At 38.0% G+C, this 13,272-nt stretch overlaps 1 long non-coding RNA gene across 1 annotated transcript; it reads right to left on the bottom strand.

Moving 5' to 3' along the window:
* Nucleotides 1-1,178: 1,178 nt before the first annotated feature.
* LOC115832070 lies at nt 1,179-8,434 on the bottom strand. The gene is made up of 4 exons (XR_004027539.1): nt 6,206-8,434; nt 5,782-5,956; nt 3,898-4,071; nt 1,179-1,774 (listed from the first exon to the last, which is right to left on the bottom strand). It is a non-coding gene; the product is annotated as an uncharacterized LOC115832070 (long non-coding RNA).
* Between the last annotated feature and the right edge of the window lie 4,838 nt (nt 8,435-13,272).

The following is a 13,272-nucleotide window of genomic DNA, read 5'->3' as shown; positions in this document are numbered from 1 at the left end:
AGGCAAGGTTGCATAAGAGGATGCATAGCTCTAACTTTCACAAGCCTTGCCTGCCATACATCACTGTTTTAAAGGACTGGTGACATTTAGCCAGGTCCTTCCAGAAGCTTATGCTGCATTTCTCTGAGCCTCAATTTCCTCAGCACCAAATGGTCCTAAAATGTTCTTGAAGTGAAGGACTTTCTGCAGATGAGTGCCATCCTCAACAACCTTGAATAATTTTTCAAAAAGAATCCCATAGGGAAATGCAGAAAATATAAAATGTTTCAAGGCTGATTCAACCCTTTTTTAAAGATAAATAAGAGGAGAGCTTTGTTGCTTGTTTTTTCTTATACATTTTATACACATTGAGAAGTAAAAATCATTTCATATTTCTGATTTGAGTATAGGATCTTATACTGATTTTACTTGTGATAAGTGATGTTCAAATACACTTATGCATGCTTATGAAGCATCTTATAAAATGGAAAGGATTTTGAAGTTTTCTCTTAGAGAGGAAATACCATACTTAGTTTTAAGTTTCCTTGAATTGTACTGCTTATTTATATTTGATATTGTTTGAAATGTTCTATTTTATTTAAAAAAATTATCTGGTAAAAGAAGACAACCTTAGTGAATCATCACCAAAGTCAATTGAAGGCTAATCAGAAATTTGTTTATTAATTACTTCCCTCATTATTTGAATATGTCTGTTATTGATCAAATTATTTTCTACATTAATTGATTCAGCAAATAGACTTAGACTCCTAAGTCCTTGAAAAATAAATGGAACTAAATCTCTACCACAGTGCTCTCTAAACTCATAAACATTCACCATGATGTGCTGGCGTGTGAGTGAAGTCATTGGAAATTACACTCATGCAAATCATTCTGTAATTCTCTTAAAAATGTGTATGTTTAACAATATGCATAATATATAAACACAGTAATAACAATAGAATATATACAATATAGAATAGACCTATAGAATAAATTTATTCTATATTTACATAGAATATACATATACAAACCTATAGATAGAGCATATAGTTTAGGCATTTACGTTATATAAACCATATATCATAGAGCTACACCATCCAATAGGGCAGCCATTACCCATAGATGGGTGGAACACTTGAAATGTAGCTAATGTGACACATTGAAATAATAATATTTTGGATACATTCAGTTGAATTAAATATACCATTAAAATTAATTTCACTTGTTTGTTTTTACTTTTTAAAAATGTGTGCCAGAAAACTTAAAATTACACATGTGGCTCATATATTTCTATTGGAAAGAGCTTTTCTAAAGAATATATAGTCTCAATAATAAAGATACTCCATATATTATAATATATAATAAGCTCACTGAAAAATGGCTTTCAAAAACTTTTATGAATAGGTCTAGACAGTCAAATCACTGTTCTATAGTACTATAAAACTTAGCCCACTTAAAATAGTAAAAGAAGCATACATTTAGAAAGACTCTATTAGTTAATTTACATTTTCATGGTTATTGTAGTGGACCTATTGTATCCTCAACAAACTCCTACTTATTGAATTTACCCTCTCTAACTCTCAGTTTTACAAATGTGGTTTTATGGAAACTTCTCTGTTAATTTCTCTCTAGCCACAAATGATGGCGTCTTATCCAAATCAAGTTGGTCTGAATCTTACTGAATTCTGACTTGAGTCAGAGGATCATATTCTATCTAGAGGTACAACTTTGCTAGATGAGAAGCTCAAGAGTATATAATGTTGATGTATTCTGTTCTGTGGAGAAAGCCAGGCATCTGTAAAAGACAATAATGAAGAATAAAACGAAGCAGAGGAGAGATGCATAGAAAATTATTTTTCTATACGATTCTATGGACTACCTGCATTTCACACTCATTAAGTTTGATATCTCAGGGCCATTATAACACATTTGAGTTTCTGTCATTTGAAATAAAATTTTTTAAATTAATGCAGTCATCAGGAGCACAGAACATCATTATTTTATTAACAGTTTATATCTTAGTGATTAGATCTTGTGGTGGTAAAGCTTCAGTCTACTTCCTAATTGTAGAAAAAGCAGAACCCCAAAATTTGATTTTAATCTTTTTAAAAATATTTTTTTCTGAATTATATAAAAACACATGTTTATTAGAGAAAGATTTATAATGTACAGGGAAATATAAAGACATAAATAAAAACAACCTGATACTCCATTATTACAAAAGGCCTTGTTAACAGTATTTTATCCCTGATTTTTGTACATTTACAATCTATGTGTTTATTTTTTTTTATTTTCAAAATATGTGCAGTACTGGCTATTCAATATTCTGTTCAGTATTTTTTCTGTTTGACATTTTACTGTAAGCCTGTAATCCCAGCATTTTGGGAGGCCGAGGCAGGCGGATCACTTGAGGTCAGGAGTTCGAGACCAGCCTGGACAACATGCTGAAACCATGTCCCTACTAAAAAAAAAAAAAAAAAAATTTAGCTGGGCATGGTGGCACCAGTGCCTGTAATCCCAGCTACTTGGGAGGCAGAGGCAGGAGACTCACTTGAGCCCTGGAGGCGGAGGTTTCAGTGAGCCAAGATTGTGCCACTGCACTCCAGCTTAGGTGAAAGAGTGAGACTTCATCAAAAAAAAAAAAAAAAAGCATTTTATCATTTCACTAATATTGTATCTAAATATATTTTTAAATCTATAGTATAGATAAATTATATTGTATTTGCCAATCCTATAAGGTCATTAAGTATTTTTGAACTTTCTCCTAGTATAAATACTGCTGAAGTGAATACATATTCCCATCCCATAAGTTTTTGACTGTATCACTGAGTATTATCATAGGATAGATAGCAAAATACATAATGGATCAGAAGGGTGTGACCATTCGAACATATGGATTTGTGTTGCAAATTTCCTCATACAAAAGGTTGTAGAAAATTTATATTCTTATCAGCAATGTTTGATGTCCACCTTGGTAAAATTTCACCTATAAAGAATATAATTTAAAAATTGTCTAAATATTACTTCCTATTTTATTATCATTAAAATATATAATTCAATACATTTATACAGGTAACAATAAATTTAAATTAAATATTTATAAAACAATATATATTTACAAAACCAAATAATTTAGTGAGATCTCAGAAAACGTGCAAAACATAAGCTCAGAAAATCTAATAGTGATAAACTGAAGATATAACAATGATATGGAAATGAAGGTAATCCAAACCGTAAAGATGACTTCACAAAGAATTATAGAATGATATGCAAATCTGAATAAGAAATATAAGTATACCCATGTAACTGAGAACTACAGTATCAGAAAGAAAAGATGTATTTAAAAGGAGGAAAAATAACCAAAAAAGAAAATGAGCATCCATAAAAGTTTTGAAATATTGACTGTAGATGAAGAGGTGCATGATGGAAGAAGGTGGAATAATTGAAATTGAGAATAATCATCATTCTCAGTGAACTATTGCAAGGATAAAAAACCAAACACCGCATGTTCTCACTCATAGGTGGGAATTGAACAACGAGAACACATAGACACAGGAAGGGGAACATCACACTCCGGGGACTGTCGTGGGGTGGGGGCAGGGGGGAGGGATAGCATTAGGAGATATACCTAATGCTAAATGACGAGTTAATGGGTGCAGCACAACAACATGGCACATGGATACATATGTAATAAACCTGCACATTGTGCACATGTACCCTAAAACTTAAAGTATAATAATCATAATAAAAAAGAAACTTTCAAAAAAAATAAATAAATAAAATAAAATGCAGATTAAAAAAAAAAGAAATTGAGAATAAGCCAAATATTGTTGAATACTTAGGTTAAAAAAATGCAAGTTTCTCTGTGCTTCATACTGTCCCAAATTTCTTTGATAATTGCCTTCAACTTGTCTTTACCTTTGTAAACACATTCAGAAAGAATTCTTCAAGGTCAGAGAGGTGATGGATAATAGGTGAAGTAGGCAGTCACAAAGAGTAAACAGACAGTTTTTGCTTCATAGACAACTGCTCTCTTGAGAAGCAGGTTTCATTATTTGAAAACAACTCATCTATTTTTTTCCCTTTGGTGTGCTGTTAAAGAAAGTTGTACAAATTATTCAAGTTGCTGCTTCTCTTCCAATACTCCCAAACTTTGCTGATGCAGAGAAAATGCCCCAAGGTTAATAAGTTAATCCTTTATCATATAGAACTTCATATATATTCTAACTGTGATCAAGTTCCAAAATGTGCCTTAAAACACTTCATTAATAATAGCTGATGTCTTTAGATTTTAACGTAGGTCAATTATATTTGATGCAATGGCTGAATTTCATTAAAAGGTAGAAAACATTAATCTTGCATAATTTTTTTTTTGCTTTTAAGGAAGGATTTTGGAAGTTTGAAAAGCATGAAAATATAGCAATTTAATTTAAAAGGAAATGTCCCTAACTATATTTTTTGTTAAGTGCATGTTCTTAGAATATAAGCTCTCAATAGTAAATGCACAGTCCACGCCACAGTCCAGATTCCCCAAAAGCGGTGCCGAGAGGGAGTTTTGCATGCAGGTAGTTTTTTGGGGAACAGGATTTCGCAGAGGAGAAATGACAGACAGAGTAATCCAGTGTGCCCAAAGAAGACTGAAAAATGTGTTTTAGAATTCTTTGACTAGTGTATTTGGAACTCCGATCATACCCATTGATCAAGCATGACACCATGGGCAATACCTCGTTCATATTTCTAGGCTACACATGCATGAGTGCTCAATGAGTTCCGGTGAACATCCTGCACTGCAGCATTAGAGAAGCCCTTGTGTAAGAAGTGGGAGGTATATTTCATGGGTCTGCAGTGAAGTGCTTATAGGTTGCATTTGAGTACAGCTGGTTTCAGCATCCACAGCCCTGGTTACCATTGGTGGAGCAAAAGGTGAGACTGGCAGGATTTGAAATTGGGCACTAGAGATGAATATAAACACAGTCCAACTCTTGAACCACCCAAATGTTTTCCTACTCTCTGTTAAATCCATAGGATTATTTGATAGTAGTGTTCCCCAAGGCTCAGCGTGTCCTGAGGCCATCATTGTTATTCATTATCTACCTTCTCAAGCACTCATTCTAGGTTTACTTTACCCTCAGCCCTAAGCCAGAATTTCAACTTGTCTAAGTTGCTTGCCTAGTAAAATGATGCACATCTTTAGCCCTGAAGGATCTGAATTTTTAATTGAATTGTTTTAATACACCGGGATTGTAATTGCTTGTTCATGGTTATTAGAAAGCACAGAGCACCACGAAATGCCCTCATAAGTCTTTTTTTTTTTTTTTCAGACATACTTCTCACTGCCCCATTGTGTAGTGGCAGTCCTAGCTGTTTATGGTAGTCATGGTCAATAGTGCCCTAGTGTACTAACTTTTCTTTTCTTTTTTTCTTTCTTCTTCTTCTTCTTTGTATTTTTTTTTTTTTTGCCTTTCATTCCCATGACATGAAGATCCCAAAATAATAGTTTCAGTTTCAAGTTCAGTAGAACCCTTGCCATTATTTTTTGTAGAAGAACCCCTACTTCCTCCCCTCGAATCAGGACCTCTAATCTGAGAGAATCTAGTGTCATAGGAATAGGTATCACAAATTCCGCATATGCGTTAATGGAAATAACTATAAGGGCCGACTATATTTCAAACTTTTTCTTTATGGACCTGTGTATGCTAGTTATTCGGACACAGCATTTGCTTTTGGTTTTGATTCAGCATACTAACACATGCTAGAAGAAAGGACACCAACCCACAGGATATTCTTATGACAGTGACTTACCTGAGACTTTAACATAATATAGCTCGTTTCTATTAGATTGGATGCTCTGGGAGGCAAGGTTGATAATAACACTGGAGGAACCCATTGTTGTATTCCTATTGTTGCAACAATTTTGTCATAAATGAGGCCTTTACTCTCACACACTATTGTGTAACATACAATAGTGGAAAAGCCACTGTGGGAAGGAAAAACATTTATATTTTAGAGTAGATATTGAGTCTGAAAAAATGTATTACTTACCCTCCAACATATTAAAGATCAGATATAGTCAAAGTCAAAAAAGAGGGATAATTATTCCCCTGCCTTCTTGAAGGCTCATCATCATTTCTGCTGCTGGTAAACTGGTTATTCAGCAGCACCAGTAGTCTGACTGGCCTTGGTGAGAGGAAACCCACACTCTTGGATCCATGTATAGCATCCTTACCTTCATCCATGGCTCATTTCTCCAGGATTGAGTTGGCTGAGGAGAAAGTCTTCTGACATTCCTGGGAAAAGTAATCCTGCCCTCAGGACTATTTGGTGCTTATTCTGCAGTGAATACTTTCTTGTGAGTCTTAATGTGAGACATGAAAATCTGCATGTAAAGAAAATGACCAAATGTGCTGCTGACAACTCTGTTATTAGCAGGTTTCCCTTCACTGTTTGTCATTTAGAGCCACTCCTGAATGGAAGAATAATACAGCAATAGACAATCTATGGCCAGTACCAGTAACAACCTATCTGAAAAGTACATCCAAGTATTTTCCTTCCTGTTTAGTGAGTGTTAGGGCACTTCTGCTCAGGTACTGTCCTGAATGTATCATTCTGTAACACAATTAATTGCTGCCTGCCATATGACATCATGGGAAGCTCCAATACACAGTTTCTTGGTATCCCATGATCAGGCCTTCAGTTTCTATTAGGGCTCATTAGCACAAAGGAAGCTATTTTTCAAGGCCTGATAGTTCTATGACACATAAAGCATGGTTTGGCTCCACAGTCCTCAGAGTTTGTGCAGTGACTCCCCTACTTTGACTTGCCAGAGATGCCACAAAGCCTTTTTATCTACCATGATTATTTCTAGCATCAACAGATCTGCTAGGTCATATGTAACTTGAGCCAGGACAGCTTGGATCAAGCTTAGACTTTCTGCAACAACTTCTCTTGCTCCGGGCACTATGCAAAACTGTCAGCCTTATAAGACACTTCATAAATAGGTCAAAATAGAATTTCCAATTGTTCTCTCAGTGTCAAAAGATCACCTAGTGATGTATTTCTTTTTTTTTGTCATGGGGGTTCAAAATGCAGCAATCTGTATTTTAAACAGAATGCCTCGTTGTTCTTCTGACCACTGGATAACTATAAACTTCATAATAGGGCATGCCTGGCCCCAATCTTCACGGCATTTATCTTCTACCCCCTGGCAACTATGTCTTATCAGATTACTTACTGCTTTCTAGGCCCAATTAGCATTTTTTTCTTATTTTAATGGACAAATAATGCTGTTCTGCACAATATCAAGATGATGAAATTTCCTGTGAAACAGTATTGTTTTCCCACAACAGGCAATGAAATAGTTAACGCAGCCTTGGGGAAAGACAGGAATGTGTACTGCTGCATCTCCCACGTAAAAGAGAATTTCTTTCTAGCTTCCTTACTGATAGGGATGGAAAACAGTGTATTCAACAGATCATAGCACAGGCCATGTTGATGTGTTTCAGTAAAGAACTATTTTCAGCAAGAAGCACCTGTAAGTAAGGCTAACACTTGATTAAGTTTATAATTTTTTTGTTTGCTATGATCCATCTGGTTTTACAGAGGAAAAACAGGTGAATCAAAAAAGTGTACCTTGAGAATAACCAGTCTTGAGTAACTTATTTCTGAGGGAGTAATAATCTCTAAAAATCCTCCTGGCTTGCAATATTGCTTCTTCACAATCTTGACAGAGTTCAGTGGCAGGTTAAAGTGCTTCCACTTAACGTTTTCTACAATATGGCTCTTCTGTTGCAAGTCAGAGAACTAAAGTGAGAGCATGCCAGCTACTTGATATCTACTCAGTTACATACTTAGAGACTAAGAAATTAACTACTGAGTCATTCAGTGGGAATTGGAGACCACTGTGATATGAACTTGGGGGGAAGTTCTCTTTCTCACCTCATCTTTGTAACCCCCCTCATCCTATGGTGGGGTTTCAGGTCCTCTGGTATCAGCATCCTGGAGAGTTTGGGCACTCTCCATTCCCTAATACAGGCTCCAAGGTATCTTTAGGGAGGTATTAAAAGAATGATTACTACATATGTTTGTGGAGGCCCTTCCTCAAGGGAATATAAATTCCTTCCTATTATGGACTGAATTGTGTTCCCTCAAAATTCATACACGGAAGTCTTGATCCCCAGTGCCTCAGAATGTGACTGTTTTTGGAGATAGGGCCTTTAAGGAGGTAATTAAGTTAAAATGAGGTCATTAGGAAGGGCCCTAACCCAGTGAATTTTGTCCTTATGATATGATTTGAATTTGTGTCCCTTCCCAAATCTCATATTGAATGATAATCCCCAGTGTTGGAGGAGTGATCTGGTGGGAAGTGATTGAATCACGAGGACAGATTTCCCTCTGGCTCTTCTCATGATAGTGAGTTCTTGTGAGATCTGGCTGTTTAAAACTTTGTAACAACTCTCCCTTCACTCTCTTCCTTCTGCTCTAGCCATGTAAGACAAACCAATTCCCCTTTGCCTTCCATAATTATTATAAGTTTCCTGAGGCTTCCCTAGCCATGCTTACTGTACAGTGTGCAGAACCATGAGCCAATTAAACCTCTTTTCTTTATAAATTACCCAGTCTCAGACAGTTCTTTACAGCAATGTGAGAATGGACTAATACACCTTATAAAAAGGGGAAATTTGATAGAGGCAGGTACAGAAGGAAGACCATGTAAAGACACAGGGAGAAGATGGCCATTTACAAGCCAATGAGGAAGGCCTCAGAATCAATCTGCTGATACCTTGATATCAAACCTCTATCCCCTCAGAATCATGAGAAAATAAATTTTTATTGGAGGATCCACCCAGTCTGTGGTACTTTATTGTAGCAGTCCTAGCAAACTAATATACTCTTTAATTAATGCACTCTGTATATGTGAACTGACTTAGATGTGAAAATTGGGTGAGAGATTGTAATTTTGCAATGTAGTGATTCACCTTAACCTTCTGATTTCCAGATGCTGATTATTCTGTTTCTAGTTTCATGGAGTAAAATGACATCATAATCAGCTCTGCATCTATATTGCATCTTGAAGCACCATAGTCTGTTAGACAAACATTCTCACCAATCTCTGTGGGTTAAGACACTCTGCTACTCTAGCTTACTCTGACATTTAAGTGCTGCAGTTGGCCTCTGCTATTCTAGAATTATGGAATTCCTACTGAAACTAAAGAGCCCAGTAGGAAGCATCTCCTACTGTCACCTCCTACCTGCAAAGGGCATATTCACTGGGATTTTCAAAGATTCTGGTGCCTCTTTTGCTAGTATGTTTCTTATGATCTTTGTGACGATAGGTCCTCTGGGTCCTCCTAGGGAGTATAATCGGGTAGGGGATTTTCAGTCTCTCATAGTAAATTCATTTAAATATTTTCATTTCCCTAAGTCTGCTGGCACATTCTCAATACTTATTTTTTTGGATGATATTGTTTGGATTTGTGTCCGCTCCCAAATGTCATGTTGAATTGTCATATTGAATTGGACGAGGAGCCTGTTGGGAGGTCACTGGGTCATTAGGCACATTTCCCCCTTGCTGGTCTCCTGATAGTGAGTGGTTCTCACAAGATCTGATGGTTTAAAAGTGTGTAGTGTTTCTCCCTTCGCTCTCTCTCTCTCTCTCTTGCTCCACCACAGTAAGATGTGCTGCCTACTTTTCCTTTGGCTTCCGCCATGATTGTAAGTTACCTGAGGCCTCTCAGTCAAGCTTTTTGTACAGCTTGTGGAACTGTGATTAAATTAAACTTCATTTCTTCATAAATTACCCAGTCTCAGGTAGTTCTTTATAGCAGCGTGAAAATGGACAAATACAGAAAACTGGTACCAGAAGAGTGAGGCGCTGGTATAAAGATACTGAAAATGTAAAAGCAACTTTGGGACAGGGTAAAGGGCAGAAGTTGGAATAGTTTGGAGGGCTCGGAAAACAGGAAGATGTGAGAAAGTTTGGAACTTCCTAGCGACTTGTTGAATGGTTTTGACCATTCAAAATGCTGATAGTGATATGAACAGTGAAGTGCAGGCTGAGATGGTCTCTGATGGAGGTGAGAAACTTGTTTGGAACTGGGGTAAAGGTCACTGTTGCTATATTTCAGCAAAGACTGGTGGCATTTTGTCTTTGCCATAGAGATCTGTGGAACTTTGAACTTGAGAGAGATGATTTAGAGTGTCTGGCGGAAGAAATTTCTCATCAGCAAAGCATTCAAAATGCAACCTGGCTGTTGCTAAAGATGTTTACTTGTATGTATGAACAAAGAGATTATCTGAAACTCAAATGTATTTAAAAGAGAAGCAAAGCATAAAATGTTGGCAAATTTGCAGCCCAGCCATGTGGTAGAAATGAAAAACCCATTTTCTGGGGAGGAATTCAAGCTGGCTGCAGAAATTTGCATAAGAAGAGACACATGTTAATAGCCAAGACAATGGGGAAAATGTCTCAAGGGAACTTCTGAGACCTTCAGGAAATCCCTCCCATCACAGGCCCAGAAAATGGTTTCATGGGCCCATCCCAGGGTGCAGCTGTTCAGTGCAGCCTTGAGACATGGTGCCCTGTGTCCCAGCTGCTCTACCTCCAACTGTGGCTAAAAGGGGCTTCCAAAGATGCAAGCTCCAAGCCTTGGCAGCTTCCACGTGGTGTTGGGCCTGCAGGTGCACAGCAGGTAAGAGTTGAGGTTTGGGAACCTCCACCTAGATTTCAGAAGATGTATGGAAATGCCTGGATATCCAGGCAGAAATCTGCTGCAGGGGCAGAGCCCTCATGGAGAACCTCTAGTAGGGCAGTGCAGAGGGGAAATGTGATGTTGGAGCCCCCACGCAGAGTCCCCACTGGGGCACTGCCTAGTGGAGCTGTGAGAAGTAGGCCATGATCCTCTAGATGCAAGAGTGGTAGTTCTATTGACAGCTTACATTGTGCACCTGGAAAAGCTGCAGGTGCTCAACATAGCCACAGGAGGTATGCCCTGCAGAGCCACAATGTTGAAGCTGCCAAGGCCTTGGGAGCCCACCCTTTGCATCAGTGTGCCCTGGATGTGAGACACGGAGTAAAAGGAGGTTATTTTGGAGCTATAAGTTTTAATGACTGTCCTGCTGGCTGTCAGACTTGCAAGGGGCTTGTAGCCCCTTTATTTCAGCCAGTTTCTCCCATTTGGAATGGGAGCATGTACCCAATGCCTGTATCCACATTGTATCTTGGAAGTAACTAACTTGCTTTTGACTTTACAGACTCATAGGCAGAAGGGACTTACCTTTTCTCAGATGAGATTTTGGACTGTGGACTCTTGAGTTATTGCTAAAATGAGTTAAGACTGGGGGACTGTTGAGAAAGGATAGATGATTGCATTTTGCGATGTGAGAAGGACATAAGATTTGACAGGGTACAGGGTTGGGATAATATGGTTTGCGTTTGTGTCCCTGTCCAAGTCTCATGTTGAATTGGAGGAGGGGCCTGGTGGGAGGTGATTGGATCATGGGAGTGGATTTCCCCCTTGATGTTCTCCTGATAGTGAGTGAGTTCTTACGAGTTAGTTTAAAAGTGTGTGGCACTTCTCCCTTCTCTCTCTCCTGCTCTGCCCTAGTAAGACGTGCTTGCTTCCCCTTCACCTTCTGCCATGACTGTTTCTTGAGGCCTCCCTGTCGTGCTTCCTGGGTTACTTATTTCAGTAACCCAATGTATTAGTCCATTTTCATAATATAGACCCAATTGTGGGTCTATGTTAAACTTCTAAGGAAGTTTCATACTCTGGCTCATTTAATACAGAGCCATAATTGGATCCAGGCTTCAAAGAGCTACCCCTATAGTGTATAAGGAAGAGATCCAGGTTTCCTTTCAAGGACATTGAACTCTGAGTCACAGGTTTCCAAGTCAATAAATTATTCCCTATTTAGGCTTATATTCTGCCTTGTCTTCCCCCTGACCATCACCCAGTATATTCTCCTCTAGACCACCCATCACAAATCTATTCCTCCGGTTTCTGCTGGTACATATCAGCAGTCCCTGAAATTCCTTCAACATGTAAGAAATTGCATTTTCCTGTTTGAGCTGTACAGAGATATAACCTGGGTTTTTGTCTTGAAAGCGATGAGGAGAAACCAGAGTCTGAGATCAAAGATTACATGCAGAGAATGGGAGTGAGGCATGGGAGGATAAAACAGAAAAGAAAGAAAAGCTACAAAAACGATGCGTTATTAAGTTGGCAATCAGTATGAGAAACTGCAGTTTGATTCTCCGCACTTTATGAAGTGTTCTATGAAACGTGTCTTAGATGAGTTTGTGTCCTTTGTAGGGACATGGATGAAACTGGAAAACATCATTCTCAGTAAACTATCGCAAGGACAAAAAACGAAACACCGCATGTTCTCACTCATAGGTGGGAATTGAACAATGAGAACTCATGGATACAGGAAGGGGAACATCACACTCCGGGGACTGTTGTGGGGTGGGAGGAGGGGGGAGGGACAGCATTAGGAGATATACCTAATGCTAAATGACGAGTTAATGGGTGCAGGAAATCAACATGGCACATGGATACATATGTAACATACCTGCACTTTGTTCTCATGTACCCTAAAACCTAAAGTATAATAAAAAAAAAAAAAAAGAATGATCTGCCTAGGGGATGAAAGGAGGAAGCATTTATCCACTGGCTTTCATCTTGCATTGGTTAAGGATGCCTCCTGGGCAATAACTCTCCCACACTTCCAGATTGGTCATGCTTAAGTGCTGAAAAGGTGTCTGCAGACATCCCACACTGTTTGTGACATTAGAAAAATCCTGAAGGCAAGAGATACGAAACAATGACCTAGCTTGCAATTATATGAAGCTTATCAAAGCTAATCATAAGATGAGTAACTGGAGCAGCAGCTGGAATAAGAGGTGGGCCAGCAGCATTCTAAGCGGGGGCACCAGAAGTTTCCAATTTGATTTGTAGTCCAACAACTGGCTTAAGTGGTAAATGTTATGCATTCAAAATATTTTTGTAATTATTATATGCTTATGAGAAACTCATACAATTGGACTTTTGACAATAAAGTAGATTGATTTTTAGGTCTTGATTATAAATGACAGAAAGAACTGATAAAAACATAGAATACTGCAGGCTTCCCTGTTTGCAAATCATGTCAATGGGTTCCAAGTTTGTCAGATAAACCTCATCGTAATTCTCTGTTTCCTTCCAGTATTTGTAGTTGCATTTGCCTATCACTATATTCATCAATGATTTGTATTTAGTGAATTTTACACAACAGAGTGGTGCGGCCACTGATAAA

This window comes from Nomascus leucogenys, chromosome 21 (assembly GCF_006542625.1).
Source record: "Nomascus leucogenys isolate Asia chromosome 21, Asia_NLE_v1, whole genome shotgun sequence".
Taxonomy (NCBI): domain Eukaryota; kingdom Metazoa; phylum Chordata; class Mammalia; order Primates; family Hylobatidae; genus Nomascus; species Nomascus leucogenys.
Note: the sequence above shows the minus strand (reverse complement) of the source record. Positions and strands in the feature narration are given on the sequence as shown.